Source organism: Narcine bancroftii, chromosome 11 (assembly GCF_036971445.1).
Source record: "Narcine bancroftii isolate sNarBan1 chromosome 11, sNarBan1.hap1, whole genome shotgun sequence".
In the NCBI taxonomy this organism is placed as follows: Eukaryota; Metazoa; Chordata; class Chondrichthyes; order Torpediniformes; family Narcinidae; genus Narcine; species Narcine bancroftii.
Window position 1 is genome coordinate 59,589,027 of NC_091479.1, and position 22,900 is coordinate 59,611,926.

The 22,900-nt window shown below is 46.7% G+C and overlaps 1 long non-coding RNA gene across 2 annotated transcripts; it reads right to left on the reverse strand.

Annotated features, from left to right (window-relative positions):
* Positions 1 to 7,155: 7,155 nt before the first annotated feature.
* On the reverse strand, positions 7,156 to 11,655 carry LOC138745477 (uncharacterized). Of its 2 annotated transcripts, none has more exons than XR_011346302.1 (3): positions 11,452 to 11,655; positions 8,646 to 8,739; positions 7,156 to 7,428 (listed from the first exon to the last, which is right to left on the reverse strand). It is a non-coding gene; the product is annotated as an uncharacterized lncRNA (long non-coding RNA). The 2 variants fall into 2 exon arrangements; XR_011346301.1 differs by lacking the exon at positions 11,452 to 11,655 and adding an exon at positions 9,255 to 9,726.
* Between the last annotated feature and the right edge of the window lie 11,245 nt (positions 11,656 to 22,900).

The window sequence follows — 22,900 nt, forward strand, 5'->3', positions numbered from 1 at the left end:
ACTGAACCCAGCAGGGACCCAGCCTGGCTGTGGGTGGACATGGTCCACAGATGGCGATCTTGTACCTTTCATACTTCCAAATATGTTTCTCTTTTCAAAGTACAAATGCCTATTTATTTCCTATCCTTTTTGTCACGTTCTAATCAAAAGTTGTCCAGATTAGTAATATACCCTGATCTTCTCAACAACTGACAAACCACTATCGTGTAGCCTGCATCTGAGCATTAGTTTATTGCTCTCCAGCAAGGAAATTGGAAATGATCATCCTTTACAAAATGAAAACAGCACATCTCACAATTATTGTCCTGTACTAGAACACATAATTAAATAATACACAAAATTCATCAACTTTAGCCAGCTAAAAAGAGACACCGTCACTGGGTGTCGCCATCAACTGGGGAAAAAGAAGCAAAGGAGAGTCCATGAATTCATCTCCTGTGTGCCCACAGTCTCTTCCGCTGCACCAACTCTGTTCCAGCAGTGTCTCTGAGCTCCCAGTTCCCGACCCTCAATAGCATCAGGAAACTATCAGTGTCCGAAGCCTTTTGGGAGCCCTACTTGTCCTTGACAACCTCATGGATCCTGGCCCCAATACTAGGTTCCCTCAAGCCTGTCTCCAGCATCTTGTACCCCAGTTTTATGATGATGATCTGTCTTTTCTCTGATAATCAAACATATGCTCTGATTTTTAGATTTTGCTGTATCTACATTAACAAATTAATGATTTAAAATTCATTTATATGGAGTTCCATCACTGCTCTCAAAGCACTAAAAAAAGCAGCAAGAATCAATGTAATTATCCAACGTGCTGCACACAAATGGATCCCATAAATAATATTAGTGTCCAGCTTGATGGCTTTAGCAGCTTGTGGTTGAACAAGAATGTAATAAAAACACAGAAATGCTGGAGGATCTCAACAGGACTTGCAACATTTACAGGAGGTAAAAATATATAACCAATGTTTGAGGCCTAAGCCCTTCTTCAAGGTATGAGTAAAAAGCAGGCTGGCACATGAATTAAAAGGCTGGGGAAAGGAGAAAAAAGGCAGGGAGAGGTGTGCAGACCAACAGACTAAAGGTGTTCATTGGTTATGGACAGTAGGGCATGAGAGAGATATATGGAGAGAGGCATGGGAATTGATAGCAGGAAGGGGTGGCTCTGTGAATGTAGCACTGGGTAAAGGAGACAGAGGGAAAAATGGGGTGGGGAGGGGAGGGAAGATGGAGTGGTGGCTGACTGAAACCAGAGAAAATGAGACATTTGGAGGGAGCCCAGATGGAATGTGAGGTGCAAGAACAATGTAAGCCAGGAATAAAAGCAGCAAATGTTGGAAACACAGTGGAGCAGGAAGCATCTGCCTGGGTTTCTGAGTGTTTCAGGTTAGTGATCCTTTGGCAGAAGAAGAAAAAAAAACTTTAGTATTAGTATGAGGGATGGATTTGTCAAAAAGAATTGATCTGTCAGGGAGAGGTTAGGGTTGCTCTGGGGATAAGACATAAACTAGGTCATCTGATCGATGAGTTAATGGAGGCATTTGGGCAGGGAAATGAGAGTGGTTAGAGAGTGAGAACACTGGCATTAGAATGTAAAACACGGTTAATAGTAGGACTCTCAATAACATGGTTGAACATAAGATCTTGAGGTCCAGATTCATCAAGGATGATTGCCACGCAGATGGATAGAGTGGTTAAGAAGGCTTATGGTGTGCTGGTCTTCATCAGTCGTGGGATTGAGTTCAAGACCCGCAAAGTAATTTTGAAGCTCTATAAAACTCTGGTTAGACCACATTTAGAGCATTGTGTTCAGTTCTGGTGGCTTCATCGACTACTGCCCAGTAGCACTAACTTCTATTGAGATGAAATGCTTTGAGAGACTAGTCATAGCCAGAATTAACATGTACCTAAGCAAAGGTCTGGACCCACTGCAATTCACCTATTGCCACAATCGCTCCACAGCAGATGCAATATTGTTGGCTCTCCACTCAGCTCTGGATCACCTCGAAAACAGCAACTCATACACATGGCTGCTCTTCATCGACTACAGCTCGGCCTTTAACACCATTATTGCCTCAGTGCTGGTCAAGAAGCTACAAACTCTAGGCCTCTATGCCCCCCCCCCCCCCCCACCCTCTCCCTGCAACTGGATCCTTGACTTTCTCATCAGGAGATCACAGTCAGTATGAATCGGAAACAATGTCTCCTCCTCACTGATAATCAACACAGGCGCACCCCAAGGATGCATGCTTCGTCCACTGCTCTACACCCATGACTGTGTGGCCAGGCACAATTCCAATGTTATCTACAAATTTGCAAATGATATCACAGTTGTTGGCAGAATCACAAATGGCAATGAGGAAGCAGACAGGAGGAGATAGATCAGCTTGTTGAATGATGTAACAACAACAACCTTGTTCTCAACATCAGCAAAACCAAGGAGATGATTGTGGACTTCAGGAGGAAGTCAAGGGAACATCACCCAGTTCTCATCAAGGGCCTCTCTGCGAGAGGGTTAAGAACTTCAAATTACTGAGTTTCAACATCTCTGAAATCTGTCCTGGACCCTCTACGTCGATGCAATTTTCAAAGATGGAGGCGATCACAATCGCCACCGGCTACAGTTTGTGAGGTGCCTGAGGCAGTTCAGTATGTCACCAAAAACTCTTGTAAACTTCTACAGGTGTGCTGTGGAGAGCATTCTGGCTGGTTGCGTCACTGCCACGGAGATGCCAACTCTCAGGACAAGAATAAATTCCAGGGGGTTGTTAATCCGGCTTGCGACATCAGACACCAGACTTCACTCCATCGAGGACATCAACATGAGGCGGTGTCTTAAGAAAGCAGCCTCTATCCTCAAAGACCTCACTACTCAGGCCATGCCCTCTTCACTCTGCTACCATCGGGGAAAAGGGTACAGGACCCTAAAGACGAGCATTCAGTGGCACAAAGACAGCTTCTTCCCCGCTACCATCAGATTCCTGAATAATCAATGAACCACAGACACTGCCTTACTTTTCGTGCACTATTATTTAAATTTTTTTAAAAAATTTGTTGTAAGGTGGTTATAATATGAATGTTTGCACAAAACCCCGAATTTCATGATTTAAAATAACTGTAAATTCTGATTTATGATAGAAACTATGTACATGCTTAGAGAGGGTGCAATGGAAATTTACCAGGATGTTGCCCAGATTGGAGAACACATCATATGAAGCAAGGTTGATCAAGCTAGGGCTTTTTTCTTGGAAGCAATGAAGGATGAGACAAGAGTTAATATAAGTAAATAAGGTTATGAAGGATCTCTATAGGGTGGACATCTGAGAAAGCGAGGCAGTATCTGTAGTTCGTTGTCCACTTGGAAATCTGATGACGGAGGGGAAGCTGCTTCTGTACTGTTGGGTGTTCATCTTCAAGCTCCTGTACCTCCTTTCCAATGGTAGAAGAGAGAAGAGGGCATGGAATGAGTGGTGATGGCCCTTGAAGAGAGAAAATACTTTCTTGAGACACCGCCTCTTGTACATGTTCTAAATGGGGTGAAGGCATGGTACCATTTGCTGAGTTCACACACTCTGTTCCCTTTTCCTGTCCTGTGCATTGGCACCTTCATAACCAACAGGACTTCTCCGTGGATGGTCATCTTGTTGTGGTGGAGAAGCTTGTGTTGTCCTGTGATCCTGAGAACGATGTTGTCTGGAACTATGCTCCTGGTAGGGCCACCCATGGCGGTAAGGTCAAGGGTGAAGTCCCTGACAAAGAAATATCGGTGGAACAGACAGATGAAGTTACTCTGAACTCAACGGCTGTGAAGGCAGATGAAGGCTGCAATAAATTCATCAGCTCTGATCATCTTGAAACTAATTGGTTGATTTGTGAAGTATCATGTGCTTCTTAGAGTGCAACATCAAGTACATGTTAAACAAATACATGCTCAACAAATGCATGCTCAGGCGTCTTCGCTCTGTGGGATTAACGAAACAAAGGCCATCATCCCCAACTACGAGGGATAGACACGACCAGACAGAGATTTAACCAGTCAGAATGTCTCCACATTGCACTTGTAGAAATTTGCAAGAGACTTTGGTGACATACTAAATCTCCTCAAACTCCTCATTGACATGGAGGCCCCAGAACAGATCTTCAGAGTTACTGACACCCATGAATTTGAAGATCTTAACCCCTTCCACTGCTGACCCTTCAATGAGGGCTGGTTTATGTTCTCCTTATTTCCCCCACCTGAAGTCCACAATCAGTTCCTTCATTTTGCTAATGCTGAGTTCATGGTTGTTGTTTGGATACCACTCAACCCACTGATCTATCTCACTCCTATGGGCTGAAGGGCCTGTGATGTGCTGGAATGTTCCATGTTTTGTGAAATGCAGGGCAGTGGGATATCCCAGCAGGTCAGCTGTGCTCATAGAGAGAGGAAACCTGAGGCAGTATCGCCTGAGTCCTGCAGTTGCCATGTACTTAGATGGGTACATGATGGAAAAAGTGATGAAGTTATCAAGTTCTGTATAAATGCAAAAAGTTGGAGAAACAGTAGAGAAAGAGGGCCCGGGGAGGAGATAATAATGAACTTTTTTTTTATCTGGAGATCCAGCACGGTAACAGGCCCTTCTTACCCAATTACACCCATGTGACCAATTCACCAACTTTCCCTGTATGTTTTTGGAACATGGGAGGAAACCAGAGCACCCAGATGAATCCTAGACAGACATGGGGAGGATGTACAAACTCCTGAAAGAAACGCAGAAGATTTAAAGCCGGGTTACTGATGCTGTTGCGCTGTTACAATTGTGAGGGCACTGTTCCCAATATCCCACCAAAGACAGTGAGTTCCTGCCCTGCAAGGAAACAGGCCATTGGGCCAATTTAGTCCACATGAACCATTTATATTAACCCACCTTCTTGACCAGTAAGCTTCAATATCCCTCCATTTTTGTCACATCCATGTGCCTATTTTTTAAACATTCTTATTGTCCCAGCTTCCACCACCACCCCCAGCAATAAATTCCATGCACCTCCAACCCTCCATGTAAAATAAATGACCCTTCAGATATATGTTAAATCTCTTTCCCCTCATCTTAAACCTCTGGTTACCAATTCCCTGACTCTGGTCAAAATGCATTCACCTGATCTATTCCTCCCATGATTTTATACACCTCCGTGTGATCATCCGTCAGCCTCCTGTGTCCCTTGGAATAAATGCCCAGCTTGCACAACCTATAGCTCTGACCCCCATCTTCATCAGCCATCACTTAACCCTCTCCAGCCTGACAACATCTTTCCTGTAGCAAGGTAACCAAAACTGAACACAGCAGTCCAAACGAGGCCTTACCAACTTCTTGTACGACTCCTGAAAGCAGTCTTTGAAAAAAATGTGTTATATTCCATGATCTGAAATTTACAGCTGTGATATCTTCACATAACAACTCGCATCAAGTGGTGCCAATTTGGACATCATCCTTACCAACCCAACCTATGGCTGTAGAGTGACCAACCAGCTTAAAGGCAGCTGAACACAGCAATAATGATATAAATTGCAAACAGTTTGAGGGATATATCCCAGGAGATGATATTATGCAACCAACTTGTTTCCTCTGATAATTCAATATATGAGGCCAGAGATTTTCCACTGGTCACACTCAAAATCAGGACCGCCTGGCTGGGAAATAGCTTATTTTCACAGGCCGTGAGATTGTTGAACAGTATCTTTAAACAAGCGCTGAAGAGCTGGCTCTGAATGGGCAACTAAAGCGGCATCATCTGCAAAGAGTAGTTCACGGACAAGTTTCTCTTGTGTCTTGGTGTGAGCTTGCAGGCGCCTCAGATTGAAGAGACTGCCATCCGTGCGGTACCGGATGTAAACAGCGTCTTCATTGTTGGGGTCTTTCATGGCTTGGTTCAGCATCATGCTGAAGAAGATTGAAAAGAGGGTTGGTGCGAGAACACAGCCTTGCTTCACGCCATTGTTAATGGAGAAGGGTTCAGAGAGCTCATTGCTGTATCTGACCCGACCTTGTTGGTTTTCGTGCAATTGGATAATCATGTTGAGGAACTTTGGGGGACATCTTCAGCGCTTGACGTCCTGCTTTGCGGAAACTGCCAAAATGTTTGGCCTGGAAGTCAGCCTGAAGAAAACTGAGGTCCTCCATCAGCCAGCTCCCCACCATGACTACCAGCCCCCCCACATCTCCATCGGGCACACAAAACTCAAAACGGTCAACCAGTTTACCTATCTCGGCTGCACCATTTCATCAGATGCAAGGATCGACAATGAGATAGACAACAGACTCGCCAAGGCAAATAGCGCCTTTGGAAGACTACACAAAAGAGTCTGGAAAAACAACCAACTGAAAAACCTCACAAAGATAAGCGTATACAGAGCCGTTGTCATACCCACACTCCTGTTCGGCTCCGAATCATGGGTCCTCTACCGGCACCACCTACGGCTCCTAGAACGCTTCCACCAGCGTTGTCTCCGCTCCATCCTCAACATCCATTGGAGCGCTCACACCCCTAACGTCGAGTTACTCGAGATGGCAGAGGTCGACAGCATCGAGTCCACGCTGCTGAAGATCCAGCTGCGCTGGATGGGTCACGTCTCCAGAATGGAGGACCATCGCCTTCCCAAGATCGTATTATATGGCGAGCTCTCCACTGGCCACCGTGACAGAGGTGCACCAAAGAAAAGGTACAAGGACTGCCTAAAGAAATCTCTTGGTGCCTGCCACATTGACCACCGCCAGTGGGCTGATAACGCCTCAAACCGTGCATCTTGGCGCCTCACAGTTTGGCGGGCAGCAGCCTCCTTTGAAGAAGACCGCAGAGCCCACCTCACTGACAAAAGGCAAAGGAGGAAAAACCCAACACCCAACCCCAACCAACCAATTTTCCCTTGCAACCGCTGCAATCGTGTCTGCCTGTCCCGCATCGGACTGGTCAGCCACAAACGAGCCTGCAGCTGACGTGGACTTTTTACCCCCTCCATAAATCTTCGTCCGCGAAGCCAAGCCAAAGAAAGAAGATCTTTAAACAAGGAAGTCTGCAGATACTGAGGCCAAGGGTGTGGCGCTGCTGTGTGAATAATTCTGATGCAAAGTCCACAGAGTGTACAACAGGCTTTAATTAGCTTAAACTTTTACACACCAGGCTCAGTATCTTTGCTGGTTCCACATGTCTGCCTCTCCTCCAAGGGGCCGGCTCAACTCTTTATATGGGCTGGTGACTGTCTCCCAGTTTGCCTTCCAGGTTGCCTCCCTGCAGGTACAGTGGTTGCCTCCTGCAGAAGGCCGGTAGGAGTGCGGCCAGTATAGTGGTTGTACCACCACAGAGGGAACACACAAATGCACTGGATAAACTCAGCAAGTCATGCAGCATCCACAGCAAATAAGGGTCCTTCGTCAGGTATGAATAAACACTGACAGGCACCTGAATGAAAAGAAGAGAGAAGAGGGAGAAAGAGGCAGAGGGAGGAGTACAGGCTAACGATGAAGAAGTCATAGGTGGATACTGGTGGGAGGGTAGAGGATAAAAAAAGCTGAGAATTGATGGGGAGGGGGTGGCTCTCTGATAGGAGAGGGAAGGGAAGGGGGTAAGAAGCTAGAGGAAAGGAAATGGAGGGATGGGGAAAGAGAGAGACTGAGGAGGGAGGGGATTAATGAAAATTGGAGGTCCATTGTGGTAAACATATAATTATCTGGTCAAGCATGCCTATTGGCCAGTTGTACCTGTGGCCTCTCCCCAAAGGCTCCTGTATAAAGGTAACTGTTCCACAGCCCACTGCAACTCAGTGCAGGACTGTCGAACAGCTGGGATATGCTATGTTCTCAAGTGATTTAAAGCCTATTGGTTTCTCCACAATAGTCTCCTGAGTGATTGATGGGGGATCATCCATGTTCATGCCATCAAAGTAACATAAGAGGAAGCTTCTTCGCTCAGAGAGTGGTGGCTAAGTGGTATGACCTTCCGCAAGAGGTGGTTGCAGCAGGGTCAATTTTGTCATTTAAGAGAGGTTTGGATGAATATATGGATGTGAGGGGTCTGGTTGGTTATGGAGAGGGAGCAGGTAGGTGGGACTAGTGGAGTTCACTTAAATTGGTGTGGACTAGAGGGGCCGTAATGGCCTGTTTCCATACTGTAATTGTTATATGGTTATGTGGTTGAAGAGAGGCTAGACAGAATACAAGATAACTTGTATCTTGGATCTCTGACAAATGAACAAACTAAATTATTCCAAAGTTTTTATGAATATTCATTTTATATTATGTTGATATGTACAAATGTGATGATTGTGTGCAGTGTGTTGTGTATCTGTGTGTATCATAGTCCAGAAGAATGCTGTTTGGTCTGGTCATGCATGTGCAATAAACTTAAACCTATCCATTAATTTCATAAACTCAATTCTCATAGTGTGTGGGTGTGTTTGACAGTTCTGATCTCATCAAATGAAAAGGCCACATTTTGTGCAGAAGGAAATTATCTCTTTGGTAAGGGGCAAGGCCAGTTAGGAGTAAAATCAGATTGCATTTTTCCCACTAGAACCTATGGGACCAATTGAAATGTTCAGCACAAAGATGATCAGTGCTTTATTGGATGCACTTATGAACTTGCTCTGTGCTGTGCCTGACTGACAGAGAGAGGTTTACCTGTGGAACACAGCTGAGCGCCCAATGCATCATCTCATCTCACCAACAAACTGGCCTTCGAATGGTTGCCATTTGTCAGTCTGTCACAGTTGATCTGTTCAAAGGTTGGATAGCAAAGTTTCAAAAGTTTAAATCTACTTTTTCATATTGGGCCTCCAGACTGTGGAACAATGCAGCTCAGGAACAGACCCTTTGGCCTATGTTCCTGCACTAGTAATGATGTCCAAATCAAATTAAAATGATAGATAATCCTCCAGTCCCTTCGTATTCATTGGTCTCTATAAACAGCCTCACCTCCCACTCTCCCGTTCCTTACTACTCTCTCCACCTCCTCCAACTCCCCAAGCCCTTCCACTATCTCCATGTGCCTCCCATTTTTGCCAGCTCCCTCCTACTCATGCCACCCTGCTTCGATACTTGCATGCCCCCTTCTCCTCTCACGAGCTCCTTCCCACTTCTGTAGCTGCTGCCCACTTTCGCCAATACCCTCACACTTATGCCAACCCTCTTGCCTGCTCTCTCCAGTTCTCGCCAGCCTCTCCGACTCTCACTATCTCCCACCTACTCTCACCCTCTCCTTGCCACTCTCTCCAGCTGACTCCCACTCACCAGTTGCGTTCCACTCTGATGAAGGTTTCCAAAATTATGAGGGATATAGGTAAATTAAATGCAAGGAGCTTTTTCCACTGAGGTTGGGTAAGACAGGAACTGGAGAACATGGGTTAAGGCGTAAAGGTGAAATATTTAGCAGGAACATACAAGGAAACTTCTTCATGCAGGGAATGGTGGGAGAGTGGAATAAGCTGCCAGCTGAAGTGGTGAACGTGGGTTCAAATTTAAGTAAAATTTGGATGCGTACATGGATGGGAGAGGTTTGAAGGGCTCTGGTCCAGGTGCAAGTCAATAGGACAAGGCAGAATAATAGTTTGACACAGACTACATGGGCCAAAAGGACTGTTTCGGGGCTGTAATGTTCTGTGGATCAATGGTCCGAACGTCCGCCAGATCCCACATCACAATGAGAGCAGGACCAGCATTGCTTGTGTGGGAAGGTGGCCTGGGCTTGCTTCCTTAATGTGGCTGCAGGAAAATTGTTTATTGTGCATGTGATAGTATGGATACTCTCACCAATGTATATATTTACATATAGTGATAGTGATTGGCTGAGAGCTGTAGCCACATCTACTGGCAGGTCATAAAGGGCTGCTCCTAGGTCAGGTCAGTCTGGACTGGTTGACGTCGATGTAATATGCTCCAGTCTTTAGCTAATAAAAGCCTTGGTTTGAGTCAAGAAGACTTTGAGTCATTCGACGTGCTATAATTTTATTAACAAAAATTTCAACGGATGGAGTGAATGCTGCGACAGAACGCCTCAGCATTGACCGCAGTCAACTACTGCCCAGAGTGATTTCAGACACTGGGTGAGGTGCTTCGAGGCGTATCTGCAAGCTCTGACCCCATCATGGAGGAGGACACAGATAAACTGCTTGTGCTGATGTCCATGGTGTCCTCGAGGGTTTAAGAAAACATCCAGGATGTGACCTCCTTCACGGCTGCCATGAACATGCTGAGGGGACTCTATGAGAGACCTGTGAATAAGGTCAAGACACATGCTGGCGACTAGGAGGCAGCAACCCGGTGAGTCTTGCAGAGACTACCTCCAGGCACTGAGGTTACTGGGGAGAGCTTGTGCGTGCACTGACAAAACTGTGGCTGGGATCACCGAGGACCTCATCAGGGACGCTTTTGTGGCTGGGATCCGATCTAACGAGGTGAGGCAACGATTGCTGGAACACGGGGGAGACAGCCTGGTGGAGACCGTTCAAATCGCTGAAACGATGGAGGCTGTGGCCCTAAGCATGGACCCCTATGCACAGGGCTGGGCCTCCCATTTTGATGTGAGTAGAACACTGGCATTCAACCCAGTCTCCCCATGCCATATCGATGGCCTCGCCGCTGCCTCCACACTACCCAACGCGACCCCAAAGTGCTACTTCTGCAGGAGGGAGAAGCACAGTCGATCCCTGTGCCCTGTGAGGAAGGCCCGATGCCAGAAGTGCAGAAAGAATGGCCACTTCGCCACCGTCTGCCAGTCCAAAATGGCCACCGCCAAGCACAGTACCACTCTCTGTATCGGTTGCTGCATCAGTGACATTAAACCAGAACCAGCCACACCCCCTTGCTAAGTCTATGGAAATAATTAAGGTGATCAAACTGTCTGTTTGATTCAGTTTTGACAGAGAGCTTCACTCACCCAGACCTGGTCCAACAATGTGCACTGGTAGTTCACCCGATGGACCAGAAGATCTTGCTGGCCACAAGAGCCAACTCAACGGGCATCAAGGGGTATTGTGTGGTGACCTTGAAAGGTCAGGGCATCAAATTTACAGGGTTTAAGTTGCTGGTCCTATCTCAATTATGTGCACCTATGATTTTGGGGTTGAATTTCCAATGTCATTTTAATACAGTGTCATTGCATAATGGGGGTCCCCACTCTCCACTCTCTGTCTGCCACCACACCACCCCGGAGACCTCCTGCCAGCGACAGCCCACACCAGTCCCTGCACCCTGATGCTCCACTTGCAGCCTTTCCACCCTCCGGGTCGCCCCTCCAGCACTCTTCGCCAACCTTACCCCTGGGTGGAAACCGATTACCACTAAAAGCTTCGGGGACAGGAAATTTATTAAAAGCAAGGTGCCCAGATTGCTGGACGAGGGCATCATCAAGCCCAGCACAAGTCCCTGGAGGGCACAGGTGGTTGACTACAGCCAAACAGTCAACCGCTTCACGCTCTTGGACGCTTACCCTCTTCCACGAATCACAGTTTGGTAAATCAAATCGCCCAATTCCGTGTGTTTTCCACCATCGACCTTCGATCAGCCGTCTACCAGCTCACGATCCACCCGGAAGACTGCCCTTTCATCGCCTTCGAAGTGAACGGATGTTTGTATCAATTCCTCACGGTCCCTTTCGGTGTCACAAATGGTGTCACGGTCTTTCAGTGAGAGATGGCCAGATGGTAGACCACAGCCTGCAGGACAATGATGCCAACCTTGAGAAATTCTTCCAAATGGTGAAACGGCTGTATCTGACCTACAATTTCAAGAAGTTTGTCTTCCAGACCACTCGCCTCGCAATTTTAAGTTGTGTGGTGTAAAGCCAGATCCTGACCGCATGCGCCCTCTCATGGACCTTACACTGCCCCAAACCCAGAAGGCACTGAAACGCTGCCTAGGGTATTTTTCCTATTATGCCCAATGTGTCCCACAGTACGTTGACAAGGCACGGCCACTAATTCAGTCCACCTCTTTCCCCTTGTCAGCGGAAGCCAGAACAGCCTTTGACCGCGTCAAGTCAGACATCGCCGCAGCCACCCTGCATGCCGTAGAGGAATCGATACCTTTCCAAGTAGAGAACGATGCGTCCGATTTTGCACTGGCAGGCACTAGTAGGCCTGTCGCCTTCTTTTCTAGGACATTCCAGGGCCCAGAAAGCCGACACTTCCGTGTCAAGAAGGAGGCCCAGGCCATTATCGTTACCTCACTGGCAGACACTTTACACTGCTGACTGACTAATTTATGTTTAGCAGCAACCAGTGGGGTAAGATCAAAAATGACAAGATCGCCAGGTGGAGAATTGAACTCTCTACCTTCAACTATGACATTCTGTACCGCCCTGGCAAACTCAATGACCCGCCCGATGCCCTTCCCCGTGGGAAGTGTGCCAGTGTACAACTGGACAGACTGCAGTGACTCCATGAGGAGCTCTGTCATCTGGGAGTCACCAGGTTCACCCACTTTGTAAAGGCCCACAACCTGCCCTATATGGTTGAGGAGATTTGCTCCATGACCCGAACCTGCCCAGTCTGTGCTGAGTGCAAGCCCAATTTCTTCCGGCCCAAGAAGACCCACGGCATCAAAGCCACCGGCCCTTCAAATGTCTCAGTGTGGACTTCAAGGGGCCCTTATTGTCGACGAACTGTAATACCTACATCCTTTCGGTGCTTGAAGAGTACTCCCAATTCCCATTCACTATTCCCTGCCCGGACATGACCGCCTCGACAGTCATAAACGCACTGCACAGGATCTTCACCATTTTCAGGTACCCCAGTTACATCCACAGTGACCGGGAGTCCTCGTTTAAGAGTGTGGAGCTGAGGTAGTACCTTCTGGAGCGTGGTATTGCTTCAAGCAGGACCATTAGCTACAACCTGCACAGTAATTGGAACGTTGCTTTCCCTCTGGTCTAAAGGCCTCCCCACCACTCGCTGGCAGGACGTCCTCCCAAATGCCCTGCAATCCATCAGGTCCCTGTTATGCACTGCCACCAATGCTACCCCACACGAAGGTATGTTCTCGTTCCCATGGAAGTCAGAATCAGGAATGACCACACCGGCTTGGCTGACAGTCCCTGGACCTGTGCTGCTGAGATGTCATGTCTTCTACTCGAAAAATGACCCCCTAATCAACCAGGTCCAGCTGTTACATGCCAACCTGCACTACACTTATGTCGATTACCCGGATGGGCGGGAGGACACGGTCTCAGTAAGGGACCTGGCCCAAGCCAGGTCTAACATTGTCACGTTCCAACCCCAACCTCCATCCAATCCTCCCCTAGGTTACGTGCCGGGACAACGGGACCAGCAGCACCTCACGGATGACGACAGCAGCTCGGACCAGCCCACGGACAATGATGACCATGAACTAAGTGAAACTGCGCCCACACCCAGGGACCCCAGCGATGATACTCCCCCCACCACGGAGATCACGTCAGACAATCAGGCCTCCCAACCGCCTCAGCCTGTGAACACTGCATGCTATTCCCCCCCCCCCCCCATTTTTTACTCACCCCAGGGTCAGTTCTTAAAGAAGGGGTAATGTGATAGTATGGGATACTATCACCAATGTATATAAGAGTATATATTTACATATCGTAGTAATGATTGGCTGAGAGCTGTAGCCACGCCCACTGGCAGGTCATAAAGGGCTGCTTCTAACCAGACCCAGGTCAGTCTGGAGTGGTTGACCTCGATATGCTACCCTCCAATCTTTTGGTAATAAAAATTGGTTTGAGTCAACAAGTCTTTGCGCTACAGTGCAATATACCAAGCATCGTTTTGCGTGCTATCCAGACAATAAACCCATTCTTTACTACAGTTGGCAGTGCAATAATTAGACATGTGCAAGGTGCTGGATTGCGGTGAATACCTTATGGTTCTCAGGAGACTGGTACATAAAGCATGACAGCATCAATATCCCTGCCACAACCCCCAGTGATCCTACTGAGGATGGAATGGACAGGAGTCTGTCTGAGGCAGTGTGGTGAATCCTCAGCTATCCTCCAGTCCAGACGATATAAACGGCAGCCACTTCAGATCCTGCATGACCAATTGGCTGGAGTTTTTACAGACATTTTCAACTTTGCTTTGGTTTGAGGTCCCGACTTATTTCAAAAGAACATCCGTTCTTCCCTAGAAGAACAAAGTCTTCATCCTCAAGAAATATCAGCAGGTGGCCCTGTTGTCTATGGTGATGTAGTGCAGTGGGAGGTTGGTTCTGGGGTGCATCAACTCAATTCCTGCCTCAGGAAGAACCTGGATCAACTTCAGTTCATCTGTCATCAGAACAGGTCAAGGGCAGATGCCCCCTCGCTGGTTCTCCACTCAGCATCACCTGGACCACAGGAACATCTACATCAAGCTGTGGTTCATTGGCCATACCTTTGTCTTCAATACCATCAGACCAGCAAAACTCTTGACCAGGGGAATTGGGCTGGGACTTTTCTTCACTCTGCAGCTGGATCCTCGACTTCCTCATCAGCAGATCCCAATCAGTGCAGATCAGCAACACCGTCTCCTCCTCGCTGACAATCAACACGGGGCTCCCCATAGGTACATGTTCAGTCCCCAACTCTATTCTCTGTACACCCATAAATGTGTAGCTCAGCCCCAACTCAATATACAAATTTGCTGACATCACCACTGTTGTTACTGAATAAATGGAAATGATGAGTCAAAATATAAGATATAAATATAGAAAGAGACATGGGGTTCCCAGGTGAATGTCTCTATTGGGTAGAATCTGGGGAAATTTATGAGGACATGGGGAGGGTTAACTTGGTAAAGATAGAATTTGTGTAGGAATGGGAAGCTGGTAGTCAGCACCAAGTCAATGGGCATAAAGATGACTGCCTTTTTTCAATAGCTCTATGCAAATTCATCCAAATATGTGAGTAATTTTATTAAAAGAAAACATAATATTTCTAAACATGCAGAGCACCGTGCTTTGAAATTATACTGATTCCTTCTTTACAGAACTCAACTTTTGGGATTGTGATATTCCTAGAATTTACATTCAAATTGAAAGATGTAGATTTATTTAGTCCAGTTGGGCAATATGGAACTTGTTTTTTGTCATAAATTCAAGGACTGTTTCTTTCCTGCGGGAATCAGATTCATAAATGAACCTCTAAGTCCCCTGCATTGCTTTACTGCACTCAGTGTATCAATGTAACTCTGAAACCTGCACACTGTGACTCAGAGTAACACCACACGCTGCACTTTATGATTCACTGTTACACTGCACCCTACACTCTGTGTCTCACTGTAAAACCGCACCCTGCAAACAGTGACTCACTGTACACACTGCACGCTGTGTCTCACACTTACTACCCAACCTACACTCCGTGACTCACTTTTACACGCTACCCTGCACTTTGTGTCTCAATGTAACACCGCACACTGCACTCTGTGACCCACTGTAACACCCCACCCTGCACTCTGTGACCCACTGTAACACCACACCCTGTACTCTGTGACCCACTGTAACACCCCACCCTGCACTCTGTGACCCACTGTAACACCCCACCCTGCACTCTGTGACCCACTGTAACACCCCACCCTGCACTCTGTGACCCACTGTAACACCCCACCCTGCACTCTGTGACCCACTGTAACACCACACCCTGTACTCTGTGACCCACTGTAACACCCCACCCTGCACTCTGTGACCCACTGTAACACCCCACCCTGCACTCTGTGACCCACTGTAACAACCCACTCTGCACTATGTGTCTCACTGTAACACCCCAACCTGCACTATGTGTCTCACTGTAACACTACACCCTGCACTATGTGTCTCACTGTAACAACCCACTCTGCACTATGTGTCTCACTGTAACACCCCAACCTGCACTCTGTGACTCACTGTAACACCCCACCCTGCACTCTGTGACCCACTGTAACACCCCACCCTGCACTCTGTGACCCACTGTAACACCCCACCCTGCACTCTGTGACTCACTGTAACACCCCAACCTGCACTCTGTGACTCACTGTAACACCCCACCCTGCACTCTGTGACCCACTGTAACACCCCACCCTGCACTCTGTGACCCACTGTAACACCCCAACCTGCACTCTGTGACTCACTGTAACACCCCACCCTGCACTCTGTGACCCACTGTAACACCACACCCTGCACTCTGTGACTCACTGTAACACCCCACCCTACACTATGTGTCTCACTGTAACACCCCACCCTGCACTATGTGTCTCACTGTAACAACCCACTCTGCACTCTGTGACTCATTGATACACTGCGCACTACATTCTGTGATTCACTGTAACACGGACCCTGCACGATGTGACCCACTGTAAAACACCACCCAGCACACTATGACTTACTGTTACACCCCACCGTCTACTCTGTGACTCAATTTAACACCACATCCTAAATCTGTGTCTGACTGTAACACCATAGCCTGCACTATGTGACTCAATGTAACACTGCACACTGCATTGTGACTCACTGTAACACCACACCCTACACCCTGTGAATCACTGTAACCGCAGACCCTGCACACTTTGACCCACTGTACACCACATCCTGTACCCTGTGACTCACTGTAACACTACACCCTGCACTATGTGACCCACCGTAACACCCCACGCTGCACTCTGTGTCTTACTGTAACACCGCACCCTACACTCTGTGACTCATTGTAATACCAAACCCTGCACTCCGTGACTCACTGTAACACCCCACCATCTACTCTGTAACTCACTTTAACACCACACCCTACATTCTGTGTCTGACTGTAACATGCACTCTTAGACCCACTGTATACCTGCACTCTCCATTCTGTGAGTCACTGTTACATTGCAAACTGCACTCTGTGACCCACAGTAACAGCCCACCCAGTACTCTGTGACTCACTTTAACCCCACACCCTACACTCTGTGTCTGACTGTAATACGGCAGCCTGCACTATGTGACTCAATGTAACACCATACCCTACAATCTGTCTCACTGTAACATCACACCCTGTACTCTTAGACCCACTGTATACCCACACTCTCCATTCTGTGAGTCACTGTTACATTGCAACCTGCACTCTGTGTCTCACTGTAAAACACCAGACCCTGCACTCTGTGACTCACCGTAACACCCCACTACGCAATTGGTGACTCACTGTAAATACCCCACACTACATTATCTGTCTCATTGTGACACTGCACCCTGCACTAAGTGACTCACTGTACCAATCTCAACTGCACACCATGACTCACTGTAACAGCTCATCCTGTATTTGGTGACTCACTGTAACACCAGACCCTGCACTCTGTGTCCCACACTGCTCTCTGTGACTCACTGCAACATGCACACTGTGACCCACTGTAACACCTCACACTGCACTCAGTGATTCACTGTAACACCGCACCTGGCACTTGGTGACACACTTAAACACCCCACTCTGCACTCTGTGACCCACTTTAACACCACACCCTACACTCTGTAACCCAATTTTACACTACTGCCTGGTGTCTGTGACTCACTGTTACACTGCACACTACACTCTGTGATTCACTGTAACACCGGACCCTGAACGATGTGACCAACTGTAACAAACCACCCAGCACTCTATGACTTACTGTAACACCCCACCGTCTACTCTGTGACTCACATTAACACCACATCCTACAATCTGTGTCTCATTGCAACATTGCGCCCTGGACTCTGTGATCCACTGTAACACCCCATCCTGCACCCTGTGATTCACTGTGACACCACACCCTGCATTCGGTAATTCACTGTAACACTGCAACCTGTACTCTGTGACTCACTGTGACACCAAACCCTGCACTCCGTGTCTCTCTGTAACACCCCACACGACACTGTGTGACTCACTGTAACACAGCAACCTGCACTTTGGGACCCACTGTAACAACACACCTTTCACTCTGTGACCCACTGTAACACCCCACCTCGAACTCGGTGACCCACTGTAACACCCCACCCTGCACTCTGTGACCCACTGTAACACCAAACCCTGCAGTCTGTATTCTCTGTAACACCCCACACTGTACCATGTGACTCAATGTAACACTGGGACCCACTGTAACACCTCACCTTGCACTCTGTGTTGCACTGTTACATCACACCCTGCATTCTTTGACTTACAGTTACACTGCAATCCACACTCTGTGACCAACTGAAACACCCCACCCTGTACTCTGTGACCCACTGTAACTCCACACCCTACACTCTGTAACACAATTTAACACTACTGCTTGCTCTGTGCGACTCACCATTACACTGCACACTATAATCTGTGATTCACTGTAACACCGCACGGTGCACGATGTGACCCACTGCAACACAGTAACCTGCACTCTGTGACCCACTGTAACACCCCATCCTGCACCCTGTGATTCACTGTTACACCCCAAACTGCACAGCGTGACTCACTGTAGCACCACATCCTGCACTCGCTGACTCACTGTAACAAACCACCCTGAACACTGCGACTCACCGTATCAGCCCACATGACACTCTGCAACTCACTGTAACACCACAAACTGCACGCTGTGTCTCACTGTAACACCTTATCCAGCACACTGTGACTCACTGTAACATTGCACCCTGCAATCTGTGACTCACTGTGTCACTCAAATTTGCACACTTTGACTCACTGTAACATCACACCCAACACTCGGTAACTCACTGTAACACCACACAAGGCACCCTGTGTCTCACTGTAACACTGCAACATGCACTCTGGGACCCACTGTAACAACACACCCTTCACTCTGTGTCTCTCTGTAACACCCCACACTGCACTCTGTGACTCACTGTAACACCCCAAACTGCACAGCGTGACTCACTGTAACACCACATCCTGCGCTCGCTGACTCACTGTAAAAAAACACCCTGAAAACTGCGACTCACCGTATCACCCCACATGGCACTCTGCGACTCACTGTTACACCGCACACTGCACTATGAGACTCACTGTATCACCACAACCTACACTGTCAATCACTGTAACGCCGTACCATGCACTCTGTGTCTCCCTGTAATATTACACTCTGCACTCTGTGACACACTGTAACACCAGACCCTGCACTCTGTGATGCACTGGAACACCACTTCCTGCACACTGTGACTCTCTGTAGCACCGCACACTGCACTATGTGACCCACTGTAACACCACATCATACACTCTGTATCTGACTAACACCATAGCCTGCACTATGTAACACTGCAACCTTCACACTGTGGCTCACTATAACACTGCACCCTGCATCTGTGTCTCACTGTAACACCAGATCCTGAACTCTGTGATCCACTGTATCAACACGTCCTGCACCCTGTGATTCACTGTAACACCACACCCTACACTCTGTGTCTCACTGTTCACCCCTCCCTGCACTCTGTAACTCATTATAGCACTGTAGCCTCCACTTTGTGATGCACAATTTCCTACATTCTGCTCCTTTGCTTCGATAGTGTATGACTTTATTTAATATATGTGACCAGTCTGGATAGCATGCAAAACAAAACTTTTAGTTGTTAACAATTCTGTACAGTTTCCACCCGCTGAACCTTTCCTTTAATTAATTCCTGGAGGGATGTAATGACTTCCCACTGAGGAAGTTCACTACATCTCTATGATATTGATCTGATCATGCCCACAGTTTTCAGCCCAAAAATCTTGATTTTGCAGTCTTGTCTTTCAGTATTCCAGGTGGTATCAGAATTTGAAACATTTTTGACACAGCTGTCCGGCACCACTTAGAAGACATTTGTGTCAGATTTATGCTCTTGAAAAGATAAATACAAGTCCATCGTTAAAGAATACAGTGTTGTTTAATCATTTAATGGCACATGCAGAAGCCATTTTCCCAACATCCGCCTCCTTCCAACGGACCAGACAGAATGAGAGGTAATTTATCGCTGAACATCTGTTTGGATTAGTCTGTAAAAGCCAATTCCCTACAGTCATATGGAAACTATAAAAGTCAACTCCTTTTAACCTGCTTTCCACTCTGGAATTTGCTACAGTGCTTGGGGGTAATGATGAAGTGAAATGAGGCATCTAGAGAAGAGATGATAATACCAGTCCTCCTTACTTACACTGCTTCTCAAAGCAACTTGGTGCTGTAACTTATGGTATTATGGATCAGAAGGGTCTCTGGTGCTGTAATAGTGTTGTGCTAACTGTCCACCACTGAAATTTTAAAAACATTTTTTTTCCACTTTGAATCGCATGTTTGAATATATTTTCTTCTCTCCCTAGATAGCCACAGCATCCCCTGATCTTTTTTTCTAGGCTGTTTCCCACTTACCGTCAGCATCTGTGGAGAGAGAACCAGTTCATGGGGAGCCAGGTAGACAGGTTGGTCAGAGTACAGGAGCAGGGACATGATGTTACCACTATACCAGCCATTGGTGAGACCATATTGGAGTATTGTTCATGGTTCCGGTCACCCAGCTGTGGGAGAGATATCATTGAGCTGGAAAGAGTGTGGGAAGGATTGAGGAGAATGTTACCAGGTCTGTTGAGCTACCTAATATTTCACTTGAAATAAAAGAAAAAGAAAGGAACTCTGAGGTGTCCTGAAAGAAAGAGTTTATCATTTGGAGAACCATGAGGGGACAAGTTACATCAGCAAGACATTGGAGTGGATGATTAAAATGGAATCAGTTGTGGGTGTCCAGGAACAATAAAATTGACAAGAACCTTCCTGAGCAGTAACCATTTACATTTTTAGCACCAAAGCCTGGTGAACTTTATAAATGTTAAATTCTGTGCATAGTATAAGAATTGCCTGCAACCAGTGAACCTGGAGGAGTGAGAAGTGAGATTGGACTGTGAACCAAATAACTTTTCTGAACCTACATACACATTACATGCATACATGTACTTAGAATTAGAAGGGGGTTAAGTTTATTTCCTTAAGTCAATAGTGATGTTAAAGTTTGATCCTGTTTTCATGTTTAAAGATAATTAAAAGCAAATTTTGTTTAAGTAACCATTTGTCTTGGTGAATGTGTATTGCTGCTAGGTTTTGGTATCATCTGGACTCATAACAAATCATAGACCATAAGACATAGGAATGGAAATAGGCTGCTCAGCCCATCGAGTCTGGCCGGCCATTCAATCATGAGCTGATCCATTTTCCCACTTAGCCCCACTGCCCGGCCTTCTCCCCATGACCTTTGATACCCTGTATAATCAAGAACCTAGCAATATCTGTCATAAATGCACCCAATGACATGGCCTCCACAACCACCTGTAGCACAAATTTCAGATTGACCATGCTCTGAAGAAATTCCTCTGCATCTCTGATCTAAGCAGATGCCCTTCAATTCTGAAGTTGAGATCTCTTGTCCTAGACTCTCCCACCATCAGAAGTGACCTTTCTACATCTACTCTAAATATCAATTTACCTCTGTACATCAATGTTTGTCAGGCTCCTGCTATATCTTCTTATATCTGTCCTAAAATTTAACACCTCAGACTTGTCTGAGTTAAACTCCATCTATAATTTCTCTTCCCCTATCTGTAGCTGATCTGCATCATGTTGTATTCTTTGATGGACCTTTTTTCACTGTCTCCAACTCTTATCAGTTTCATGTCATCTGCAAAGTTGCTGATCATTCCACCTACATTTTCATCCAACACATTTGTATTAATTGCAAACAATAAGGGTATCAGCAGGTCACACACCTCCAATCAACATAACCCACCCCATCATTAACCTCTGCTGACCACGAATAACTTACCGACTCACTATGGATCACATGTGATTTCATTTCTGGAGCAGCCCACCTCGAGGGTCTTTATCAACTGCTTCACAAAAGTCCGTGTAGATGGCATCCACTGCTCTGGTGGTAGGACAACACTACTAGAGGGCAAGCCACCTGAGTTTGTATCCTCCGTTGCCTGTGTCTGCGTGGATTTTCTCGGGTGCTCCAGTTCCTTCCACATTCCAAAGATGTATGGGCTATGTCGGTTAATTGGTTATAAGGGTGCACTTGGGCAACATGGCTTTTGGGCTGGAAGGGTATGTTACCTTGTTGGATCACTAAATTATATAAAATTGAATTAAATACCCTGGTCAATCACTTTTGTCATCTCAAAATGTTTGTGAGATAGGTCGACCTGCTGGTCACAATCAGAACAGAATCAGAATCAGATTTATTGTCATGAACGTGGGTTATGAAATTTAGTGTTTTGTGGCAGCAGTTCTGTGCATTACAAGTGCAAAATTGCTATAAATTACAAATCCATAAATTCAATATTTAAAAATAAATAATTAGTGAGGTAGAATCTGTGGTTCATTGTCCAGAAATCTGATGGCAGAGGGGAAGAAGCTGTTTCTGTGGCATTGGGTGTGTGCATTCAGCTTCCTGCGCCTCCATCCTTCCAATGACAAGAGGGTATAGCCCAGATGGTGGGGGCCCTTTATGACAGATGCTGCTTTCTTGAGACACCGGCTCTTGTAGATGTCCTTACTGGAATGAAGACAAATACCCATGATAGTGCTCTCCGAGTTCACAGCTCCCTGTAGCCTCTTCCTGTCCTGTGCATTGGCACCTCCATTCCAGAAAGTGATGTAACCAGTACACCTGTAGAAACTTGCAGAGTCTTTGGTGACAAACCGAATCTCCACAAACACCTCATGAAGTATAGCCACTGGTGAGACTTCTTCATGATTCCATCAACATGGAGGTCCCAGGACAGATCTTCAGAGTTTTTGACACCCAGGAATTTGAAGTTCTTTACTCTCTCCACTGCTGACCACTCATTGAGGACTGGTTGGTGTTCTCTTGATTTCCTCTACCTTAAGTCCACAATAATTTCCTTAGTTTTGCTAATGTTGAAAGCAAGGTTGTTAGTGTGACTGTGATATCATTGAACGAGCTGATCTATCTCCCTCCTGTGCACTTCCTCATTGCTGTCTGTA